The sequence below is a fragment of the Triticum aestivum genome, chromosome 3D, assembly GCF_018294505.1.
Source record: "Triticum aestivum cultivar Chinese Spring chromosome 3D, IWGSC CS RefSeq v2.1, whole genome shotgun sequence".
In the NCBI taxonomy this organism is placed as follows: domain Eukaryota; kingdom Viridiplantae; phylum Streptophyta; class Magnoliopsida; order Poales; family Poaceae; genus Triticum; species Triticum aestivum.
Genome location: NC_057802.1, coordinates 96,183,277 through 96,193,492, shown reverse-complemented (window position 1 = coordinate 96,193,492; position 10,216 = coordinate 96,183,277).

Here is a 10,216-nt window from a genome sequence, read left to right as displayed (position 1 = left end):
GTTCGGGGTCACACGTACGACCTCCGGCAGATCCTGGACGATAGAGCAGGACATACAAGATCGATCTACGGATCGCGAGGGCGTGCTTCGAGGCACGACGATGGCTACCTATTCGGACGGGACAAACCTAACCACGCTCGAGCCGAATGCCGCAGACGGACTCCATCAGAGCTCCGCCGTGATGCGGCCCGCTATAGAGGCGCCGCACACCCTCTCTGCTTCACAGACGAGGTGCTGGATCACGAATTCCCTGAGGGGTTCAAGCCTGTCAACATTGAAGCATACGACGGCACAACCGATCCAGCAGTATGGATCGAGGATTTTATTCTCCATATCCACATGGCTCGAGGAGACGACCTCCACGCCATCAAATACCTCCCATTAAAGCTCAAAGGACTAGATCGACACTGGTTAAATAGCCTGCCCGAGAATTCCATCGGCAGCTGGGAGGACTTAGAAGAGGCTTTCCTTGGTAACTTCCAAGGAACTTATGTCCGGCCACCAGATGCCGATGACCTAAGCCACATAATTCAACAACCTGGAGAATCAGCCAGAAACTTCTGGACTAGGTTCCTAACCAAAAAGAACCAGATCGTTGACTGTCCAGATGCCGAAGCCCTAGCAGCCTTTAAGCATAGCATCCGGGACGAATGGCTTGCCCGCCACCTCGGCCAGGAAAAGCCGAGGTCCATGGCAGCCCTCACGGCACTTATGACCCGCTTCTGCGCGGGAGAGGATAGTTAGCTGGCTCGCAGCACAAACACAACCAACAAAACAGGCCCCTCCGAGGCCAAAAGTAGCACCGGCAAGTTCCGGCGCAATAGACACAAACGCCAAGGCAATGGCGATAACACCGATGACACTACAGTTCACGCCGGATTCAGTGGCTCTAAGTCTGGCCAACGAAAGAAGCCCTGTAAAAGGAGCAGCGGAGGACCATCCAGCTTGGACCGCATACTCGATCGTGCTTGCCAGATACACGGCACCCCAGAAAAACCGGCCAACCATACTAACAGGGACTGCCGGGTCTTTAAACAAGCTAGCAAGATAAACAGCAGAAGCAAAGACGGGGAATCATAGAGCAAGGATGATGACGAGGAACCCCGACAGCTGAATACCGGAGGGTATAAGAAATTTCCCCCTCAAGTCAAAACGGTGAACATGATATACGCTACGCACATCCCCAAAAGGGAGCGTAAGCGAGCACTCAGGGACGTCTACGCGGTAGAGCCAGTCGCCCCAAAATTCAACCCATGGTCATCATTCCCGATCACCTTCGATCGTCGAGATCACCCAATCAGTATCCGCCATGGCGGTTCAGCCGCACTAGTCCTCGACCCAATTATTGAAGGGTTTCACCTAACACGAGTCCTGATGGACGGTGGTAGCAGCCTCAACCTGCTTTATCAGGACACAGTGCGGAAGATGGGCATTAACCCCTCATGGATCAAACCAACAAAAACTACCTTTAAAGGAGTCATACCAGGCGTGGAGGCCCGTTGTACGGGCTCAATAACAGTGGAGGTAGTATTCGGTTCACCGGATAACTTCCGAAGCGAAGAACTAATCTTCGATATCGTCCCATTCCGCAGTGGCTATCACGCCCTACTCGGACGAACTGCATTCGCTAGATTCAATGCGGTACCACATTATGCTTATCTCAAGCTCAAGATGCCTGGTCCACGTGGCATCATTACAGTAAATGGAAACACGGAATGCTCCCTCCGTACAACGGAACACACCGCCGCCCTAGCAGCAGAAGTACAGAGCGGCCTTCTCAAGCAGCATTATAATTCGGCTGCCGAGCCCCTGGACATCGTCAAGAGGGTCCAGACAACACTGCAAGAGGACAGCTCGACCCGTCGCGAGCCGAATTAGCAACTCGGCCTCCGTCCCAGCCCCGATGAGGCAATGGCATTACTACCGCGTGTACATAAATGACGCACTCAAAACCCCATGGGTATTGACGGAGGCATAACTCGCTCGCGATCCACAGTACGGCTTGACCGACCCAGGGATTCGCATGCTTTTACTTTTTCCTTTTTACGGGTTTCCTTCTCTTTTCGAGGTCTACATGGACAACCCGCCGACAGAACACACCAAGGAGGCAAGGAGCTCTGGCTTACAAGGGAATCCCCAGGTGGTCTCTATTAAATTATTGCCATAATTGCTTTTCATACTCGCATGTAGCTCGCCCTTGGTGGCGGCGTGTTAAATAGCCTTACTTGCTTCTCGCATTACTTGTACAAAGTACACCTCGACGTACTAGTTACACCATAATGGTGAATACACGGTAGCGTCAGCTTATTACTTCATTTTCCCGTTTCCTCACCTCGGTATTAATTACTCATTGCACACGTACACCATGGTACGTGTTACTATGCTAGGGGCTTCATTACACCCCTCATCACGACAATAAAAGTCCGAACACTTTTACAGTATAGTTCGGCACCCCGAACTTATAGCATTATATGCATAGGCTCCGAATCATGTCTTTGGTCAATAGTTGGGTTGCTCGGCTCCTGTGCTTACTACCTTACGTTCTGCTACATCGGCTAGGGTAGTAAAGGGAGAACTACTGCGATTGTGTCCCGGTTCTTCCGGACGAGCACCTCAGTAGAGAAAGCCGAAAACTGACTGTCATGATGTGGTGAGAGCCGGTCAGCTGTTCGAGAGGTTCCAAATCGTTGGAGATTTTTTCCGCTTCTCGCGAAGAATCGGTTCTCCCGATTAGGCGTGAATAAACACACCTAATTCGGCCTTCCGAACACAAGGGGCTTAGCCAACTTTCTTAATTGTCAAACTCCTATGGCTAAGTGAGGGCGGTAAAGGCCGCATAGTCTGATTGCCTTGTTCGTTGCGCTAAACACCTCCTTTAAGGACCAGAATGTGGAGTAAAGAGTGTTTAGATTCATCCCGAACACCCCCGTACTGTCTACGTGGGGGCAGAAGCCGACGACTGGTCAACCCTTAGATTTATTAAACGGCCACACACGAGGTAAAATTTAAATCATAAGCATTATACTACATAACATACTTGTTCCATATTACAGGACAAGGTAATATACATGTTCTCATGGGAATATAACATCCTTCGAACATTGCTCCGCCACAAGGCGGGACCCCTCCAGAACACCATCAAAATAGTGCTCGGGTCAACGATGCTCCTTGCCTTCCGGCGGTCCCTCGGTCATCAGCTTCTTGGCAACCAGCTTCACCCAGTGCGTCTTGACATGGGCAAAGTCCATACGCGCACATTCAATGCAGACCGACCGCTTCACGGCTTCGAGCCGCGGACATGCACTCAAAAGCCGATGCACAAGTCTGAAGTAGCTGCTTGGTATAGGATCAGCATGCCACAGCCGGACTATCAGGTCCTTCATGGCTAGCTCTGCCAACCTGTGCAGCTCGACCAACTGCTTTAGCTGGTCGCTGAAGGGCACCGGATGTTCGGATCCCAGATGTTGGGACCAGAATAGCTTCTCCATAGACATCCCTTCTTCGGCTCTATAATGCTCGGCAGCATCTGACATACTGTGCGGCAGATCCATAAACACCCCTGGAAAATCCAAATTTAGGATAAGTACACGGAAATGTTTCTTCTACATACTTGCTACGCATGGTGACAGACTTACCCACCGTAATCTTCTTGGCCGCCTGAATTTCCTGGAGGGCGTTTCGGGCTTCGGCTCGTGCATCCTGCGCGCTCTGGCGGGCCTTGGCCAATTCAAACTCTCGCGCCTTACAATTCCGCTCCAAGGATTCAATTCTCTTTATCGCACTCTGGAGCTCTTGCTGCGCCTCGCCAACCCGGGCCTCGTGCTTCTCGCGTGAGGCGCGTTCCTTGGCCGCCTTGTCCTCGGCCTCGGCTAGCGCCTTTTTAAGGGCTGCCACCTCGGTCGTGGCCCCTAATAAAGTTTATGACAATTTAGCCCATTCGGACTATTCATTTTCTAGACATATACCTACAGGTTACTGCATACCTTGGTTATCCTCCAGCTGCTTCTTCACGAGGCCGAGCTCCTCCTCGGCCCGCTCCAGTTTCTGCTTCAGTCCAGAGACCTCCGCAGCATGAGCAGTGGCTGCCTTAAGCGATACCTACTTATTCACATAGACCAATCATGTTAGACTCCTGCGACATTTCTTCTCGATCCTCTGTTCGGCTTTTCTTCACGAACACCAAACAGAGCATCAGGGGCTACTGTCTATACTGTGATATTTTTTACAATCACTTACCTCAAAGCCCGTTAAAAGGCTAGTGCAGGCTTCGGTTAGTCTGCTTTTGATGAACTGAACCTTCTGTATCACCGTGTCCATAAGGACACGATGTTCATCTACAATAGAGGCGCCTTGTAGCGCCTCCAGCAGATTATCCGGCGCCTCTGGTTGGACAGAGGTCACCAGTGGAACAGGCACATTCCCTCCTTGAAGGGAACGCCGTTCGGGGGACCCTGGAGCCGTGTAGATCTCCGGGATGGTATCCGGCTGAGGTCCAAAGGGAACTCGGGCCCCGTCACCAGTTCCCACGGGGACTTTTTTCCCCACATGTCTGGCGGCCGAAAAATCATCCTGCGATGTCACCCCGATGATCTCCGGAATCTCCCCCCGGCCTGGGAAAGTCTTTTTGGACACCACCTCATCATCACCCTTGGGTGAGACGGAATGAGCAGGTAGCGGAGATGTGCTAGCCCTCTCCTTCGAGCCCAGTGAATCCTCAGTCGAGGACTGCGGGGAGCCATCACGTGCCGGACTGCAGTAACAAGGCTTACAATATGTCAATACTATAAAACAGGAAGGCCATACGTTTGCGGGTTCTGGTACTTACGAAGCGGCCCGAGGCTTGGTCCGGCGAGGTCGTTCCGGACTGCTATCAATATCCCACACGGAGTTATCCGTTTGGGAGCCTTTAACCTTCTTGGGCGCTTTCGCCTCCGGATCCGGGGGAGCCGCCCTCTTCTTCCTCCCCACCTCAGGTGGGGAATCATTTTCTTCTTCTTCCTCTTTGTCATCGTCATCGGATGAAGAGGAAGTCTCGTCCTCGGATGACATGTCCCGAGTGCCTTTTTGGCCCCTTTGGCCGCTTTCTTGGCCGTCTTCTCCGGCACGTCATACGGCGCCGGAAACAACATCTTCGTCAGAAGTGGGAATTCTTCCTCCTCAGGAAGCGGAGCCGGACAGCTAATCTGCTCCGCCACCTTGATCCAGGCCTGGTAAAGTAGGTGGAGGAGCTCAGTACCCATCCCCAAAATATGCTGGTGAAGGGTATACCTCGAAAGCATTAAAAGACTTACCGAATTGGCCTGGCGCTTTGAGCTAAGCCCGCGATTTTCAGTCGTGGGTGTCTCGCCCGCCTTGAAGAGCGCTTTCCAAATGCCTTTGTGCGTTGTGCCGAAGAGCCCTCGCAGCGTCTGGTGCTCGGCAGGGTCGTACTCCCACAAATAGCAAGTCCGGCGTTGACACGGAAGGATCCGGCGAATGAGCATGACCTGGATCACATTCACAAGCCTGATCTTCTTGGTTATCATGTTCTGGACGCATGTATGGAGCCCAGCTATCTCGTCCAGGGATCCCCAGGTCATGCCCTTTTCTTGCCCGGAAGTGAGCCGCATCGGAACTCCGGATCGGAATTTTGGGGCTGCTACCCAATTGGCATCACGCGGCTCGGTGATGTAAAACCACCCCGACTGCCATCCTTTCACCGTCTCCACGAAGGAGCCTTCGGGCCAGGTGACGTTGGGCATTTTGCCCACCATGGCGCCTCCGCACTCTGCTTGTTGACCGCTCACCACCTTCGGTTTCACGTTGAAGGTCTTCAGCCATAGGCCGAAGTGAGGCGGGATGCGGAGAAAGGCCTCACACACAATGATAAATGCTGAGATATTGAGTATAAAGTTGGGGGCCAGATCATGGAAGTCCAACCCATAGTAAAATCAATCCATGGACAAATGGATGAAGGGGGAATCCCAGCCCGCGGACGAAATGTGTGAGAAACACAACCCTCTCATGGGGCTCGGGGGTAGGGACGATTTGCCCTTTCGCAGGGAGTCGGTGAGCAATCTCCTTGGCTAAATAGCCGGCCTCCCGGAGCCCCGTGATGTCCTTCTTCTTGACGGAAGAGGCCATCCACTTGCCTCCAGCTCTGGATCCGGACATGATTGGAGTGCCTTCTCGAACGAGGAAAAACTAAAGCTTGGGCGCTGGAGCTCGAGGACGGAAGGACTGGAGGTGAAGAAGGGTGTGGGAAAAGGGAGAGTGTCCTCATTCCCTTATAAAGGCCGCGAATGTCAAGTGCCTCCCCACTCGTCCTAAAAACTCGCCTATTCCCAAGGGCTGTATAAACGGCACGGTTGAGTTACCCATGCCCGCATTGATGAGAATCCCGCAATAAGGGGACACGATCTCTGCTTTGACAAGACATGCCAATAGCAACCACATCTCGAAATGTGGGATGGCAGAAGAAAAAGGTTCGAAATTATGGCCGGACAAACGCAATGTCGCGTTGTAAAGAAGTTGTCAACAGATTAGATTCGTGCAAATATTATATTCTCTCTGCGGTCGTGTATGGTGTGTGTAACATGTCTGGATACAATCATCGCATCCGAAGACTATCTTGGAGTTCGGAGAAAGGGGAACCCGCCTTGCAATGCCGAAGACAATCTGCGCGCCAGACTCCTCGTCATTGAAGCCAGGTTCAGGGGCTACTGAAGGAGTCCTGGACTAAGGGGTCCTCGGGCGTCCGGCCTGCTATTCATTGGGCCGGACTGATGGGCTGTGAAGATACGAAGGCCAAAGACTATACCCGTGTCCGGATTGGACTTTCCTTGGCGTGGAAGGCAAGCTAGGTGACCAGCTGTGAAGATTCCTTCTTATGTAACCGACTCCATGTAACCCTAGATCTCTCCGGTGTCTATATAAACCGGAGAGCATAGTCCGGATAGGACACATTCATTACCATATACACATAGGATAGACTTCTAGGGTTTAGCCATTACGATCTCGTGGTAGATCAACTCTTGTAACACTTATATTCATCAAGATCAATCAAGCAGGAAGTAGGGTATTACCTCCATAGAGAGGGCCCAAACCTGGGTAAACATCGTGTCCCCCGTCTCCTGTTACCATCGATCCTAGACGCGAAGTTCGGGACCCTCTACCCGAGATCCGCCGGTTTTGACACCGAAACTTATGCCCCGCCCTAGATGAGCTCGAGGAGCTCAGCTTTGAAGCTGGACGATGTCGCTCTCTACCGCCGTCTGCGCTCCGCCTCACGCCAACACTGCGCCGCGCCAGCTTCAGCTCCTGCTATCTTCCCTAGATTAATGCCGCGCCCACCCTTCTTCTCCCTCAACTCAAGCAGCTAGACCTCTTCGACGTTGGCATCTCGAAGCAGGCTATGGAGCACCTGCTCCGCAGCTGTACTGCGTTCGAGTACCTTCGTCTTGAGCAGATCCACGGGTTCATTAGCCTCCACATCGCCTCGACGAATCTCCGATGGATTTATGTGTCTTGCTGGCCTCACAACAAGACATCAATTGGGGAGAGATCACTCCAGCTGTTCCACGCTATGGTCATTGAGAATGCACCTTTCCTATAGAGATTGCTTGTATCTGATCTAGAAGGTCCAACAAAAATCAGGGTCATTGATGCGCCGACAGCGTTGGTGTACTCGTCTGCCAAATTCTCCGAACTCTTTATTGGATCCGTAATCGTTCAGGTACATCACTCATCTTCTTCTCCGTCTTCTTGAAATTCACATTTTTTAATTTCTTCTTGATGTATTTACGACCGTCTTCCAGAAAATGATTCCCACAAGCTTCACACAGTCTATGCGCACAGTGAAGATCTTGGCAATAAAATCAATTGCCCCAATCTGGATCAAGTTGTTGGATTCCTTACATGCTTTCCGTGCACGGAGAAGCTACTCATCGAGGTGAAACTTCTTTCCTATTAGTAAACGGTAATCACAACGTAGCTCAAATTTTTTCGTAATTTTCCCAAATTACGATGACAAGTGTAGTGTTCAAAACTGCATCTACGCACTGCACCGAAAGAAATGTTTTTAGTATTTTTTCTCACGTGACCACCTGCATCATTTTTTTGCTGTACTACTATAGTAGCCTAGGCTAGTCATAGTGGAAAGTAACTTAGACTAGTAACTCTATGGTTACCCTAAGAGCAAGTACTACCTCCATCCTGGTTTACTCTTCCTATTTTGTAGTATCAAAATTTGACCATAGATTTAACTGACAAAATGTTAATGCATGTCACTAAAAATTATATCATTGGATTCGTATTTGAACATAATTTCAAATGGTATAATTTTTGGTGACATGCATTGGCATTTTCTTAGGTAAATCTATTTTTTTAGAAAAGGAGGATGACCCCGGGCGTCTGCATCTAGGAGATGCATGCGGCCAATTTATTGATTATTCTTGAGGACCTTACAAAGTAGAACAACAATATGCCTGAATCCGCCATCTTGGCATCTTAGGTAAATCTATGGTCAAACTTTTACACTAAATACGAGGTAGTACAAAAGTGGGCTATAACGACCCTCCACTATGTAGGCCAAAACACGTGCCAAATTCACTTGCGATGCATTTGGCATCGATGCCCCTCCATTGCTCACCTGGTGCCCCAATCTGGATCACCTACTTTGCTCCGATGCCAAATTAACTCACGAATGAAAAACACTTGCGTGGGAGAGAGAGAGAGAGAGGACTGAGGCAATAAAAAACACTTGTTTGGGAGATTTAGAGGCTGGTGTAGTTGGTTTGATTGATTTGTTTATACATGTGGGTCTGTGTGCACAGCGGTGCCAACTCTCTCACATCGTGAGAGCGGTGCCAAAATCTTTTGATTTGACATCGACACGTATTATCTGGCATACTTTTGAGAAATATGGCATCGGCCACATAGTGGAAGGCAACAAATGCCCAAGCTCTTCACGTGCTCCTAGGTAAATGAGAGGAAAGAGAAAGAGAGAGAGATAGAGTGAAAAAATATCACTAGCCAGCCAACCCTATCGTATGAGCGAATGATATTGGTACCTCTTGATGACACGACAATCTTATATAGCCAGCTGCTCTCATATGTTCTCTTCTTTTGCAGATAAAAAAAGACCCAAAAGTGAAAAATGTGCTGCACTATAACAATCTCATCGAATGCCTTGATCTCCATCTTACAGAAATTGATTTGATCGACTACCGAGGCAGCACATCTGAGATTAAATTGGCTAGACTCTTTGTTCTGGAGGCAAGTGTGCTCAAGGTAATGAGGTTTGGCATTCTCTGGCGCAACAATGAATGGCGTGCTGATCACCGCAAGCGTCTAAGCCTAAATGACAAAGTCTCCACAGAAGCTGAATTTGTTTTTGAAACATAAAGTGGCCAGAGACTCGAAAATTTATTTGCCCATTAGTGACTTGTCAGGCCGGTGGATTTTAGTTTGTACGATAATGCTGCATCCACCTAAAGTAACGAAAGTTCTTACGTAAACTTCCTAGATTCCCTCTTCGTAGGTGCATCATTACTCCTAAATATGCAATATCAGTTTGAAACTTGTAATATTCCCGTGTCCTATTCCCGCATTTTCAAAATCCCGCGAATCAAAGAGGTCCCGAGTTGGTGATGATGTTGTGCCTGCCATGTTTCACCAATAGCCGTCGGATCTAGATCTGACGCATACAAACCAAACTTCTCGAGTTTTGTAAAAAGATGCCCGCACTTGTTCCCTATTTACAAACAACTCATTGTCTCCCACAATCAGCCTTATCTCCTCCCACCACATCTAGAAGGCCATGGAAAAATCTGGCGCGATGGCCGCTGCCGGCACCGTCCACCCCCAATCTTGGTGTTCCGTGCAATGCACGGGCATCTACGCACGGGAAATTATGTCGAACACGGCTAGTTTTAAGCAGGCTAGCTCTATAGCCATGATGATAGTGACTGCAGACGGTGAGACTGACTTATGTTATGTCGAACACGGCGCCTATACTCAGGTGTCATCTCTGGCGCAGGGTGTTGTCACTTCACTGCGACGAGCAGCACGTAATAATTTGACAAACGGGTAGTACAGTGCTACTACATTGGTAGTACTACTACTAGTACTAGCTGAAGGAAATATGCCCTAGAGGCAATAATAAAGTTATTATTTATTTCCTTGTTTCATGATAAATGTTTATTATTCATGCTAGAATTGTATTAACCGGAAACTT